We start from the raw sequence: 15,797 nt of genomic DNA, 5'->3' as shown, positions 1-15,797 counted from the left end.
TCTGGCAAAATGTATAGTCTCCTGTGCAAGTTCTCACGTTAGTCCCCAGATGGGCCAGGTCCTGGAGGCATGCCTCATTTAAAAAATGGTAGGAGGCATGCAGACCCCCTCCATTAGGCTCTTAAGAGCCCATGAGACCACAGGAAATCACAGCTGACTATGAGAAGTAATAATTTAAAAGGTGTAATTTTAGTAAGGCAGACCCACTAATGTTGTCAACATATAAAAAGTAGGCTTACTGACTTTAGCAAGGGGTCAGCACATTGACATATGTAAAGCAGATTTTGTTTTTTTGTTTTTAAAGTCAGCAAGAATTATAATCAAATGTAAATCAAATATGAATACAATGATACAATCAATGTTTATTAAAAGTGATTGTCATAATTTTTTTTAAATAAAGTAACAGGTATTAAGACTTTCTTAAAACATTTCAAGCCAAAAAGAGCAGCCAAAGAACCGACAACAAGGTATCCCTGCACTCTAGCTGAAGAGCATTGTTGTGCAGCTCAGAGTACTTTACAAAATGTGGTAAGCTTTCCCGCGATCATGGATTCAATGACCCAGGAAACTTACTTGTGTTGTGTTTTTAATAATGTCCTGGGGGCTGCTGCACTCACTGCAGCCCAATATAACGTAGCACAAATGCTTGATGATGCCCTTGTCCTTTCTAGGAGCTCCACATGTGCCAAAAATAGGAGTAATACATTTTGGGCACTTCTTCTCTGGAGCAGTGAGTAATAAACAAAAGGCTCCTGCAACTCCTTTATCATTCATTATACTTGTTTTTTTACATTGTACTGTGTGCCCTGATGTCCACCAATGAAACCCACATCTTGTTTTTTTTATTTGGGCTGTGGGGACCCACAAGACCTAACGGCCATTGGCAGCTGGGATTTTTTTCAGTGGGTGCCCACCCAGATAACTGACAATGGGGTAGTGGTTTGTGGCCCATGGTGATAACCTCAAGGTCCCTGTGGCCGCTGCTGGATCCCCAGCACCCATAGTGGGTGCTAGTAGTAACTGGCAGTTTTTGGTTGAGTGGGTGCCACAGTGCCCACTTGGAGTTCAAAGAACACCATCTTCATTGGGACAGGAGCCTGCTTCAGGAGTCTGCTCCACTACTTTGCTCCCGCCAAGTAGGAGCAGCTTTCTTTACTGCTTCTGCCAGGTGGGAGCAAAGTTGTGTGACCTTCCCGGTAAAGTGCGGGCAAGGAATGGATTTCTATTCCCTGCCCAAATTCTACCAGGTAGGAAACTGCAGTGTCCTGGGGAATGGTGTTCCCCAGAGCCAATCTTTGACAGGGGGCCCATGCACTGTCCCCTCCCACACAAAATGCACTGGTCCCAAGGGATGGGTCCTCAGGTCCTCAATAAGACTTGTGAAGGAAGCTGCTGGCATCCCTCCCCACTCTAAAAGTACAGGCTTCGGATGGGGTCCCTGGGGCCTCATGAGGGCTCTCAAAGGGGGCAGCATGTCCCTCTCCCCATAGTTAATATACCATCCCTGGGCAATAGGGTCCCTGTAGTCTCTATAAGGCTTTGGGATAAGGACACACATCCCCTGCTCATTAAGAAAATACAAGCCCCACAGGATTTTAGTTCCTGTGGCCACATGAAGTCCATCCTCTCGAAAAAAAGATTGTGCCTCTTCTGGGGCCCTGGTCTACCTGGGGTTGTTTTTTTTATAAAAGAAAAAGATAGAACACTGCTGTTTTTTTTTTTTTGTAAAGCGGATCCATGGATTCTCCATAGATTCATGGCACAGATTACAAAAAATATCTCTGGGACCCCCACCAGGCATATTGGGATACAGTATCCCGGCCCTGCCCCATTTGCTTTTTAATGTTTTTGCAGGACAGAGAAATGACTCCCTGAATTCTAAAATGGCTGCCAACATATCTTTGTTGATGTGGCGGCAGACAGTCAGATTTATCTCAACATCTGTTGACTCCACATATCCTCTGCAGTGGGATATATCTGTAAATTAAAAACTACTCAATAAATTTACCCCAAATCACAAAAGCCAGCTTTCTGCTAAATTTTGTGCAATTTCGTTCTGTTATTTTGGATGTAAATGTGTCTAATTTTCTTATGGAAAATTGTATGAGGAAACCACCCCAAAACTTTCCAAGAAGAGCTAAGGTGGATTCACTTTTTATTCAAAAGGTTTTATGAACATTCGTCAAATGGTATGAAAGTTATTAGCAAACCAAAAAATAATTTTCCTATGGAAATGTGGTCCTAATGATAACTACCCAGTGGTGATCATGGGCATGTACCTGTAACTGAGCTCTATAAACACCATGCTAATTTATAATACATTAATCATTAAAATAGAAAACTCCTACCAAAATGAATCATGTCCTTTCATAAATTACCCAAACTAAGGCACCTTACTCTATAGGACAGCATTTGCTAAAAAAAAAAAAAAAAAAAAAAAAAGAATGTCGCTCTTCACTTCCTGATGTCTTGTCTCTTCAAAGTAGGTATTATACATTCTTGTGTAAAATCCCTGTAAAACTTACAAAAAACATAACACAAGGGCTCAAGCGTAATCAATCAATCAGTAGATTTGTGGAGTGCTTCTTGTCACCCTTGAGGGCATTCAGGCACTGGCTGGGTCCAATTGATTAGCCAAATAGCCAAGTTGTCAGGACCATTCAGAACTCTGGAAGAGATGAGGAGGCCCAGAGATGAAAGGGTAGTGGCCTTCACATCAGATAAGGGGGTGAGGGTTAATGAAAAGAAAGTGGAGTGAAGGTGCCAGGTGGGCTGATGGAAGTTCAGGCGATGGTTCAAGTGGGCAGGTCAGCAGTTGTGTAGGGCCTTGTATGCTTGTCTAAGGATCTTGAACTGGCATATTTTCTTTACAGGGAATAAGTGGACCTCCCTAAACATTAGGACTGATGTGTGCTCATCTTGGGAAATCCAGGATAAGTCTAGCTGCAGCACTCTGTATGGTCTGTAGTTGTCTGAAAAGGTTAGCCGTGACCCCTTCATGGAGATCATTGATGTAGTTTAGTTGGCTGGAGATGAGGGCTTGGGTTATGGTGCATCTTCAGTTTTTGAGTAGCCATTTGAATATCTTGTGAAGCATGAAGAGGAAGAAGAAACAGGAGAAGGAGACAGAGTTGACCTTAGTCATCATGGTTAGCCTTTTGTCCCTAACAATGCATAAGTTCCTAGAATGGTCAGTGGGGGTTGGAGTAGTTCTAAGGCTCACCAGGATGCATCCCATGTGGAGCTTTTATTTCCAAAGATCAGTACCTCTGTCTTGTCTGTGTTGAGCTTTAGGCAGTTGTCCTTCATCAAGCTGGTGACATCTGTCATGCAGCTGTGGAAATTGGTCCCTTACTATTTTTTTATACATTTTTCTTAGGGCAACATAGAGTATGCAAGATTGAAAATGCATAGTAGATGGAATTACAGGAAAGTGCTGCCTGCATCACTATAAATACCAGTAAATATATCCATCAATAAAGAATAATCCATAGAATAATACATTGTAAAATTGACAAGTCGTGGTCAGCAAGTATCTCTGACTCCCAATCTCGTAATGGGACCAAATACAATTTAATATTGTTCTATGTCGACCACATCCAAGGACTGACATTTCAAGAAAGCAAATATTTAAGAATTCTTGCCACAATGTCTTGGAATCAGGGGCTCTGGCTAGAAGTCAGAACCATTTTTAGCAACACAACAGAACCATTCCTGGGCGAAGAAATAGAATAGAAATAGATCCCTGATTGAGATGATGGGATCCGAGGGAAGGGTCCCATTATTATCAATTAGTAGTCCCATTTACAATCAATAAAAATACACTATTCAACATCTGAAAAATAGGGTCTCAATACTCCTGTACACCACCAGAAGCATTAGGAGTGCCCTATAGTGTTTTGTTCAGCACAACCTTGGATGGCATCTGGCCGAACTGAGGGGTGTGACCAGCAATCATCAAGGCCTAAGAAAGCAACAATTTCTTTAGAGCCCTCAAACATGGGATCTTATTACATTGGTCAACCCTAATAAAATAAAAGGCAGCAGCATAGTGGACCTATTCTGCATTGGTCCATAACCATCATCAGAAAAGTAATGGGTGCAGAGAAACCTTTTGTACTACTTTTTTATTTTAATGACAATATAAAAAATAGAGGGTACAGCGGTACTAGGTGGAAGGGAAGCTAAAGATCTTCAAAAATTATTCTCAAATCTCTCCAAACCAGAAACATCACAAAACCCCCACAGCTCAGCACCATAAAGTGTGGCACCAAGGACCTTGGACACATAGACCTGCAATGCAGAGGTTATTGGTTTTGTTTAAAAAAAGTAGTGCTCTTTTAAAATGGCTCCTACAATCTGGTTAAGTTTCAAGAAAGCAATACTGATGTGTGGGAACTATGACATGGTGGGCGAACGTTTTCCCCCAATAGCAAAACGCATCTACCCTGTCTAGGACCTTGCCCCGTAGAGCTAAACTACCCCTGGGTAGGGTTTTTGAAAATAAGGCCTTCATTTACAAGGCCCTATCAAAACTGGAGCGTCACTATTAGTGACGCTCCGGTGGTGTTGTGCCATTTTCCATATTTACAAGGCGGCTTTAAGCCAGTTTTTAGGGCTCAATGTCATCTTGTATATAGGGGCCAACCAATGCATTTTTCTGCAGCAAAGGGGCATGCAATGGATGTTGCTGTGGGTGGTCCACTGCAACACCCATTGCATTTTGACGCTGCCCTAGAATTTACAAGGATTAGTAGACCTGAGGCAGTGCCAAAAGCTAAGAATAGCACTATGAGCAGAAATATGTTTATTTCTCCTTTTTGTTGCTCTGCTCATGTGTGCTGCATTGAGCAGCACACACAGGAAGAGTAAAACACCATTAATGATTATTTATGTGCAGGAAGGGACACATTCCTGCACATATACAATCATTCCTTAGAATGCAGGCACCCTTGCACTATGGTGCAAGAGTGCCTGCCTTGGTGTTAGGAAGATAATTTTACCGCCAGCGCTAGAGAAAACACAATGGTGCACCATATCGTTTTAAACATGGTGTATCCTTGCATTTCTAAAGTGACACAGTGCAGCTATGCCACTTTTGGCTCAGCGCTGCACCACTTTTAAGTAAATGAGGTCCTAAGAGGGTGCCATCTGTGAAGAACAATATAGAGATTTAAGCGTTAACTAAAGTGGATGCATCCCCAGAGCATTCAGACAGATATTCCACGTGGCTATTTAGGTGGGCCAGTATACACCCATGAAGTACGCCTTTTGATACAGAAAACTTCTCAGTCAGCTAGCCCTCAGCTTCCCATCTAATTTGGACATCGTTTTTATCTTAGAAGCTGACCATTAAAGATAAAACTTCAGGTGGCATACGCATCTCCTTCAACACCCACCACAGCCTCAACTGTGGGACTTTGTCAATTTGAATTTTCGATCAACAAAAGCAATTTATAAGTCACCTCTGCCAATCTAAACTGTCTTCCAATAAATCAAAGTAAACCGAAATACCTTTCAAATGTTCAGGTTTTAACCCTAAAGTCAGCTTTTAGTGGGCTTAAAATGTCACCCTGTCACCCAGACTTGCATTTTGCATATCATGGATAAAAGAAATTGGCCTAAAACTAGCTGGTGGGGACGTATCTACTTTTTTAAAGACAGGGATGACCTCTACCCCCAACCAAGACTCAGGAATGGGAGTCAATATCATGTACAAAACATCTACCAGAGTACCTTCTGGGCTGGGGACCCTCCCTCTTGCAAAGGTAGACAGGGAATCAATAACATCTTCTTTAGTAATAGGGGAAGCCACAAAGTTCTGGAGGGGGAGCAAATGACAAAGGACCCTCAACTAATGCCATCAGCACCTTTTGGTAGAGACTACAATGATGGGAGAACCACTCTGAAGGAGAAACATGGGTCTGTGGTACTGATACCTGAGAGTTAGCGCCATTGGCAATCAGCCTCCAGATGCGCAAATAATCCTTTATGGAACTTGCTTAGCTAAACTATACCATCTATTATCACCCCAACCCAGCTTGACACTCTGCCTACTGCAGACGAGGATCTTTCATCTTGACAGCCTTGGCCAAAGAGCACCATAGCTGCCTGCACTCCTTATTGAACCAACCATTGGTTTTGGCGGAGTGGGGTGCACTCCTTCTTTGTAGTGGAGGAAACTAAAAAGACAGTAGCAATTTCCTGTAACAAACTAAGATAAAAGGAGTCACCCTTCTGCACCATGCCCTCTGAGATCATAGCCAAATAGACCTGTGAAGTCTTAAACCTAGGGCCATATATACAAAGCTTGTAGAGGTCACAAATGGCCAGATTCCAAGAATTGGTCTGTTTGTGACCACTAAAAAGCCTTTTTCTATGTACCAAGGCTGAATTGTGTTTCGGTAATCTGTTACTAAATCGCAATTTGGTATTAGGAAGGGGCATATTTAGGGTGTCCCTTTCTAATACTGAATCACAGTGGTGTGTATCAATGTTTTGCGACCAAATTGTGGTTGAAAAATGTTTGCAGTTTACCACCAATTTCAACCCATTTCCAAATAAGAGAGGAGTACCCAAGGGACCCCTTCCTCTTTGTGAATGTTTCTAAAAGCATTTTTTAGGAGCAGGCTTTGGTCCCATGGACCTCTGCCTACTCTTAAAAAATATAAAGAACAACAGACGGATGATTGCAGTCTGGTTTGTGTGGCTGAAATCCGGCAACAAGCCTTGGTACTTGCAAAGCTCGCACTTAGCAGAAAATGGCGCTGCCAGGGGCCAGGAGGGACCTGGTGGCCTCAACCCAGGAGGGAGAGACAGAGGGGGCTCGGAGCAACTCTGAGGGCCCTCAGAACACCAGGCATTACACACAGGATCCCACAGCACAGGTACAAAGAGGTGCAAATGGAGGCCAATGCAGCACAACACAAAGGGTTCCCACGCCGCCGGAGAACCATTCAGGAAGCTGTGTGTCGCAGGATGGAGTGCTGTGGGCCTAAGCTGTGCTGTGATCGAAGAACTTCTTGGAAGGGTGCACACAAGCCTTGGCAACTGCAAGTCACACAGTGCATGGGGGTACTGTCTTGCGTGGGGAGGCAAGCTCTTATCTCCACCAAAGTTGGACAGCTGGACGTTGGGACTGTTGGAGCCACTTTAGTCCACTACCCGTGTAGCTGGATCCATGCCTGTCATCTGGAGAGGGGACCCAAGACACCGGTCATCGCTGCAAAGAGGTGCCTGCTGAAGCAGGGAAGTGACTCCGTCACCCACTGGAGATTCCTTTGGTTCTTCTGGTGCAGGCCGAAGACAGGCTGTCTTTTTAGGATGCACAACCTGGACACTGTTGTAGTTTCTGTCAGGAGCTGAAGATACAATGTTGCAGAAGTCATCTTTACTTCTTTGTTGCCGTTTTGTGTGGTTATTGGAGCAGTCAGCGGTTGTTCTGTTGGTAGAAGATGAAGTAAAGGATGCAGAGGATTCCTGCTGGAGTCTTGCAATATGAATCTGAAGAAACACCTAGTGGAGAGAGCCTAAATAGCCCTGAGAGGGGGACTGATCACTTAACCAGGTAGGAGCCTCTGGTGTCATCTGCTGGCACTGGCCACTCAGTTACTCCCAGAGTGCCCCACCACCTTGGAATTCAAGATGGCAAAATCCAGGGACACTCTGGAGGATCTCTGGGCTCCATCCCTGGGGTGGTGATTGACAGGGGAGTGGCAGAGCATGGACTGGGGGTCCCAGAACTGGTGCAGACTGGAATATGCATGGAGGGCACCATATATGCCCTTCAGAGCATTTCCAGAGGCTCTGGGAGGATACCCCTTCCATGCTTGTAACACCTATTTCCAAAGGGAGTAGGTGTAACACCCCTCTCCCAAAGGAAATGCATTGTTCTGCCTTCCTGGGATTGAGCTGCCCAAGCCCCAGGAGGGCAGAAGCCTGTCTGTGAGGTGGCAGCATCTGGGGCTTCTTCAAAAACCTCAGAAGCCTGGTATGGCAGTACTGCGGGTCCACTGTGGGGCCCACAGAGTGCATGGGATTGTGAAACCAATACTGGAATCAATATTGGGGTATAATTCCCAGTTGTTGGAAACCTTACTTGGCCATATTCTGAGTTACCATTGTGAAGCTGAACATAGGTATTGACCTATGTCCAGTGCACACTTAAAATGGCATCCCGCACTCATGGAGTCCGGGAAGATGGGCCTGGAGGACGTGGGGGCACGGAAATTGGCCTGGAGGATGTGGGGGCTAGTGCAGAGATGCCCTCACACACAGTTGCTTTGCACCCAGCCTTCAGGGTTGGAAGACCTGATATATAGGTTACTTATATGTGACCTGGTGCAGTCAAAATGGTTGTGAAATAGTGCAAGTACTATTCACACAGGCTTCAATGGCAGCCTTTGCATGGGCTCCCTATGGGTGGCAAAAAAAATGCTGCAGCCCATAGGGATCCCCTGGAACCCCACTGGCCTGGGTACCTAGGTACCATATACTAGGGACCTATAAGGGGAGGACCACTGTGCCAATTTGGAGTGAAATGCTGAGCTACCAGTATCTAGTGATAAATTTAGAAACAGAGAGCATGAGCACTGGAGTCCTGATTAGCAGGACTCCAGTGACAATTTAGAAAACAGTGAAACACACTGACAAGCAGGCATAAACAATAGGCACTGGGGTCCTGACCAGCAGGATCCCAGTGACACAGTCAAAAACACACTGATATCTGGCACAAATTGGGGGTAACATGTCAAAAAGAGGGAACTTCCTACACAAGAGCAGCCATCATTCTCTACCCAGAGCCATAGAAAGTCAAAAAATAAAGATGCCCAGTAAGAGATTTGGATAGCAGGTAGAGACATTCCACAGCTATCCCATGGCAGTTGGAGATACTGTATCTTATACTTCAGCTTTTTATAGCTCCATCTGAACTGTTGCCAAAGTGATTCAATCTTATTAAAGAAGTCCTTTGAAAGATATAATGGTATACAACTAACAAATACAAATATCTGGGAAAGATAATCATCTTAATAAGATTACACCTCTCTATGAGCCCCAGATGTAGTCAATTTCATTTGTTAAAGGTCCCCCAAAAAATTATTGTAAAGTTTACCATAATTAAAATGAATAATTTCCTACAACTGTATGGACAGGTCTACACCCAAATAAGTCAATGATTGAACATTCCTTTTATCAGAATTGAGTGCAGGGAAGTTAGAGATCACCTATATCCGAGCTCAACTTATACTCAGAGACCCAGCCAAACCCCACTGCTAGTAACTCAACCTCCTTCAGGGCAGCCACTGGAGATGACATCAAGATTGGCCTCATAGGCCAAGGCCTTAAGCACCAAGCAATGTAGATGAAGTAAACAGCGATAATCGGCTACTCACAGAGTCTGGATAGAGGGCTCCAGATACAATGTGAAAAGTTGTAGTGATTACGGGCACCCTTGCTGGGTGCCTCTAGTGATTTCAATAGGGCCTGATAATATTGTACAGCAGAGGATCTTTGCTGTTAACCCTTTCTAAGGCAACTTAATCCAAGTAATAAACCGTGGGCCAAACCCTGACCTAGCCATCATTGCCCAGAGAGATTGCCTTGACACCCAGTTAAATGCCTTTTTAGTATCTAATATAATCATTCCAGTTGGAAAATGGGGGCAAGAAAAGTGGCTCTGCGCCTAGTGCCGCACCACTTTCCATGCACCCCTTAGTGCCCCCTACTGCCAACATGTGTGCACCGTCTTTAAAATACGCCACACCATGGCGCAGGGGAGTGAGCAATAGCATCATTTCTTTTATGCTGTTGATGTACTATGCAGGAGTAGCACACAAATTGTGGCGCTACTCCTGCAGAGTATGTAGAGTCCCATTATAGATAATGGTATGCCATCTTTTAACACCTGCTCTGAGCAAGCGTTAAAAGTGCGGGAAAAAATGTCACAAGGATACCTGTTAGATTTTTTGTGCCTTTTTTTGTCCACCCTAAAGGGGGAACATTCCCATTTTGTACATTATGCCTGGAGCAGGCATAATGTGGGGCAAGGGTTTACAAAGTGGAGCAATGCATGTATTGCACCACTCTGTAAATATGGCACAGGGTAAAAGCCACTTTAGTGGCAGCTTAGCATAAATTAAATGGTGCTGTGGCTGCATTAAGGTGGCTCTAGGAGCTTTTAAATATGCTCCTGGGTTTCTAGTTGGCAGAGATATGCACCCTGTCCAAGTAGGTACCACAATCCTAGTCAGGATAAGTCAGATACAACCTCTAAATTAACCTGTGCTCACACTCTGGTAGCTTGGCAGAGAGTTGTCTGTCTCCACTTAAGAGGTAATGTGTAAAGTATTTGTACAACACTTGGTCACAGTAACAAAATAAAAGACACCACATAAGGTTCTGCACCAATGTAGAAAAATATAGAGTATGTATCTTAGTAAAATGCGACCAAAATAACAAGAATCCAATAAATAGATCTCAAGTTCTGAATATTTAAGAAAAGTGTGAAAACAGTATCCCCAAAGTATTACAGTATCAATTTACGTTTAACCTCTCTGGTTTTGGGCCATCCACATGAGCGTAGGTTGGATTGAACAGTACCTTTCTTTGGGCATCCACAATATAGTGGTGTGTTGCACTGGAGTCTGATGCGGCTGTTTAGAGGCAGCAAGGGCAGAAACGGTGATCTCCATTGGTTGACCTCAACAGTTGAGATTGGAGCCTTATAGTGATTGGTCCACCCACCTCTAACTGTGTGCATCGGGCGATGCCGAACTGCTTTCAGCAGTGTGCTTTTAGGAAAACAGGCAAGGAAACAGGCACCCTTAACATTCTGTATTGGCAATGCAGACACAGGGGAATTTTCAGTCGGTGCACAGTGCGGGTACGTGTGTGTCATTGAAAAAAGGCTGCAGGCACACCAGAAGTTGTCCAAGGCAGGTATTGGGCAGATCTAGGAGGGTCAGACTCAGGATTAACCGAGCCTAGCAGCAGTCATTGTGTGAGGAAAATCTTTTATGGCCCTGAGACTTCTGTGAACAGGGGGCAAGTCAATAAGCCCTTGGAGAATCTTTGGCACTAATATGTAGAGAATAGGGCCAGTTCTTTCTCACTTCATGTTAGAAGCCACAGGCAGCAGGCCAACAATGCAAAGCAAGTAGCAAAGTTCCAATCCCTCCTACAGCACAGAACACAGCAAGTAGTAGGCCAACACAGCAATGCAGTTGAAGAGTAGCCATCTCTCCTGGCAACACAGCAGTCCTTCTTCCTAGCAGAATGTCTTTAGTTTAGTTTTAAGGATTTATAAAGCGCGTAGTGACCCGAAGGCATCCCAGCGCTAAACCTAACCTGACCAGTGCTAGCAATAGGAGAATTCAGAGAGCTACCAACAGAAAAGAATGGTCTTAAGTTTTTTTCTAAAAAGCAGTTCTGAGTGTTCATGACGGAGTTCAGAGGGAAGATCATTCCAGAGACGAGCGGCCTTGGTGGAGAAGGAGTTGGCCCCCCAGGCTCTCTTAGACCGCAAGATGGTCACAAGTCGAGAGGAGGAGGACCTTAGACTTCGAGAGGGGACATAAAGATATAGCCGCTTTCTGAAGAACATTGGACCCTTATCTTGCAGGGCTCTGTGAACAATGCATAGGGTCTTGAAATAAATACGCTGCTTAATAGGGAGCCAGTGAAGTATGGAAAAAGCAGGCTTAGCGGATAAATGTCTGGGAAGATTGACAAGAAGCCTGGCAGCTGCGTTCTGGACTGTTTGCAGCCTTTTTATGACATAAGCCGGGGCGCTGAGAAAAAGTGAGTTCCCATAGTCCAGACGGCAAAGGATCAGAGTTTGAACAAGGATTCTTCTGGCCATAGGGGGAAGAAGATTAAAGATTTTCCTAAGGACTCTTAAAATGCCAAAGCATGTAGAGGAAACTCTTTTTGCTTGATAATCCATGGTCAGGCGAGAATCCACCCAAACACCAAGGCTTTTTACCTGGTCCTTGGGAGGAGGAAGATTGTTGAAGGCCTCAGAGTATAGTGAAAGGGGAGGGGCTGGGGGGGCATTGCCTAGTACAATGACTTCTGACTTTCCATCATTAAATTTAAGCTTAGACTGGGTCATCCAAACTCCAATGTCTTTTATACAACACGAAAGGTTGGCCGCCGACGAATCCCCAGAACTAGATAGTGACACCACAAGTTGAGTATCGTCGGCATAGCTGACCAAAGACAGATTGTAGGGAGCGATCACTTTAGCCAGCGGGGATAGATAAACATTAAAAAGAGTTGGACTCAGGGAGGAGCCCTGAGGAACTCCACAAGTCAATGGAAAGATATCAGAGAAGTAGGCTCGGTCCAGGACTTGAAAAGATCTACCTTTGACGAAAGCGGACAGCCAGGACAATGCTAGGCCTCCTATCCCTAATTCAGAGAGCCTACAGCAGAGAAGGTTGTGATCCACCGTATCAAAAGCTGCGCTGAGATCAAGTAGAATCACGGCTACATGAGACCCTTGGTCCAGAAGTTGCCGGGCTGACTCCGTCACTGTAAGGAGGGCTGACTCCGTGCTATGATGGGCTCTGAAACCCATTTGAGTGGGGTGAATGAGTTCATGGCTCTCTAAGTAGCTGGTTAATTGGTGGTTAACATGTTTCTCCAGAATTTTTGTTGAAATGGGAAGGAGAGCAATGGGTCTATAATTCTCTAACAGAGATGGGTTCAATTTCGTTTTTTTAAAAAGAGGCTTAATTATGGCATGCTTAAAAAGAGGGGGGAGGAAACCTAAGGATAGGGAATGATTCAGTATTTTTGTAAGGGGAGGTACAATAATATCTGAAACTCGCGAGAGGATGGAAGGTGGGGCGGGGTCTAGGGGGGAGCCCGATTTAATTTGAAGAAGAAGGTTGGTAGTAGCGGTGTCAGTGAGAGGTACAAAAGCGGTTAATGTGCTTCCGGAGAGGGAGGGATCCATCGTTTGGTACTCTACTGTACCTGGGGGAGGAGAAGAAGGGACCCCAGAGTATATCTTGATGACTTTGTCATTGAAGTGAGATGCCAGAAGATTACTGTATTCAGTGGAGGGCTCTGTGGGAGGAGAGGGCATAGGGGTTATGGTTCATTCCTTAAAAATCTGAAACATTTCCTTTTGTGAACAGTAGGAGTTTTCTATTCTTATTCTGTAGTAAGAGGACTGTGCGGCTTTAATGTCCCAATATGGTTCTGTTTGGTGGTGTATGAGGTCCAGTACTTGTCCAAATGTGCATTTTAAGTAGGGGAATCTTCAAAGAGGCCTTCATGATAATCAGGTCCCTGTCTTCCTGTCCTGACTCCAGACAATCTGTGGGGAATTATACAGCTCTTTGTGTGAGAAGAGATACAGCCCTCTTCATGTGTGTCAGTACCTCCTACCCATGTAACCTAGGAAGACCCATCAGCCTGGTGATGGGCCATCAGGATGCAGATGGCACACCCAAGCTCTCTTTGTGTGTAACTGTCTAGAGGGAATGCACAAAGCCCAGCTGTGATCTACCCCAGACGTGCATTCAGAGACTGGCAGAGGCAAAGAATGGTTAAAGTAAGAAAACACCAGCTTTCTAAAAGTGACATTTTCAGACTTACAATTTTAAATATGACTTCACCATAAGTTGTGATTTTAAATTGTGAGTCTAGAGACACCAAACTCTACCTTTCTATCTTTCCCCACATTAAACTTACACTTAAAGGATACTCCAAAGTAACCCCAATTTTAAACTATGGAAGAGATAGGCCTTGCGGTAGTAAAAAACAAATGTAGCCATTTTTCACTACCTGGACATGTTAAATTTAAAAGTACCTTTCCAATTTACACTGCACCCTGCTCTTGGGGCTAACCAGGGCCTACCTTGGGGTGACATTTGTAATAAAAAGGAAGGTTTGGGCCTGGCAAGTGGGTGCACATGCCAGATTGTAGTTGGGGGTTTTAAATTACACATATGTTGGAAATAGTACTATAGTGGGTGGCACAATCAGTGCTTCAGGCCCACTGGAAGCATTTTATTTACAGGACCTGGGCACATATAGTGCACTTTACTAAGTACTTAGAAGTAAATTAAATATGTCAGTTGTGGAGAAGCCAAAATTACTGTGTTTAGAGTATAGAGAATCTCCACTTTACCACTGGTCAGCAATGGCAAAGTGCCCAGAATCATAAAGCAAGTAAAAATTGAGTCAGAAAAACAGGAGGTCAGAGGAAACAAAGTTAGCGGAAACCACACCAAGGATGTCAGGTCTATCAGTTCCTTTAGGGGTCTCCTCAACTAGTGCCCTCTTCATGGCTGTTATAGCCATGTTCACATAAGAGGTTATATGGTGCCCCTTGTGATAAACCAGTGTTGCATAGGATCTACCAAAGCAATGATCACTATAGATAATCTATTGGCCAAATCTCTTTTATAGATCTTAGAGCCCACATTGGTTAAGGATATTGTCTGATGAGATATACGCCTTGTGGGATCTTTCTCTTTCTTAGGAAAGACGACTATCTTGGTCTCGCCCCATGAATGATGGGTTTGACTAAAGAAGTTGTGGGAATTAAAGAGGTCTCTGAGGATGGGTGCAAGTATCCTGAGAAGAATTTATAGAAATCCAAAGGAATCTGATCCACCTCACATGCCTTTACAATTGCTAGTTGACTAATAGCTAATTCAACCTCTGCTGAAGAGATGGGTTCACCTCACTGATCAGACTGCCCTTGAGTCAATTTACAGTCATAAAATTCCTATGTGTATTTCTTGACATCTTTAATGGAGACCACACAATCCTCGGTTTATAGATGTGAATAAAATTGTCCAAATTTCCCCTTATTCCCATCTGGTTGACTTTTAATTCACCCTATTTGATAACAACTCCTTGGATTAGACTGCTACTGAATCTAACTCTTACCCTGAAAGCAAGCAGATGACCCATCTCCTCTCTTTTCTCAAAATGTAACAGTTACTTGGCCTGAATCTTTTTGTTGACCCTATCCCAATTGGTTTTCTTTAGAGTGATCTGAAAGACCTGCAGCTGCTCAAATGCCGCTGAGGCCCCTTGCCAATGTTGCTCTTTGACAGTTTGAGCCAATCTGCCTTTGAGCAAGATAAGTGAGTGTCACATCTGAGATTCCTCCATGGGTAGTTTTTTCTCCTAGTGTATTGAGGAAGTCAGTGTCTTTCCCCTGCAGAAGGCTTTGAGTGAGTCCCATACCATAGTTGTAGATGTGAAGCCAACATTTTTATCTAAAAATTATCTCAGGGGCCAACTCATAACCAGACCATATCCTTATTCTAGCAGCAACTTTCAATCAAAAGACCGGTTGCCTGGCTCAATGGACTGATAGAGTAGATCAGAGTAAATGTAGAGTGACAGAGAGTTAGGATCCAATATTATTCATAGATTCATATGAATGCTAGCATGAACTTCAAGTGAGTGACTCACTAAAAACATGTCAGTCCTAGACAGGGACTTCTGTAATATTGAATAAAAGGTGAAGCCTGGGTCCAGTGACCTACATGACCGCCAGACATCCCCCAAGGCATTAGAACTAATGATCTGCTGCAATGCATGTCTAAGGTGCTTCTTACCACCTCTGCCAATCGTTGCAATACCAAACTCCCTACATGTGGAATCTAACCCTGGGACGAGGATGACATTAACATCCACACATAGTACTAGAGGCTCAGGCCACTGATACAGCTCAGCCAATAGATTGTCAAACACAGTGGGATCATCATCATTAGGACCACAGACTACACAACTAGTTGCAAGTCTCCTTTCTAAATGACTGTGAT

The sequence above is a fragment of the Pleurodeles waltl genome, chromosome 2_2 (genome assembly GCF_031143425.1).
Source record: "Pleurodeles waltl isolate 20211129_DDA chromosome 2_2, aPleWal1.hap1.20221129, whole genome shotgun sequence".
Taxonomy (NCBI): Eukaryota; Metazoa; Chordata; class Amphibia; order Caudata; family Salamandridae; genus Pleurodeles; species Pleurodeles waltl.
Note: the sequence above shows the minus strand (reverse complement) of the source record.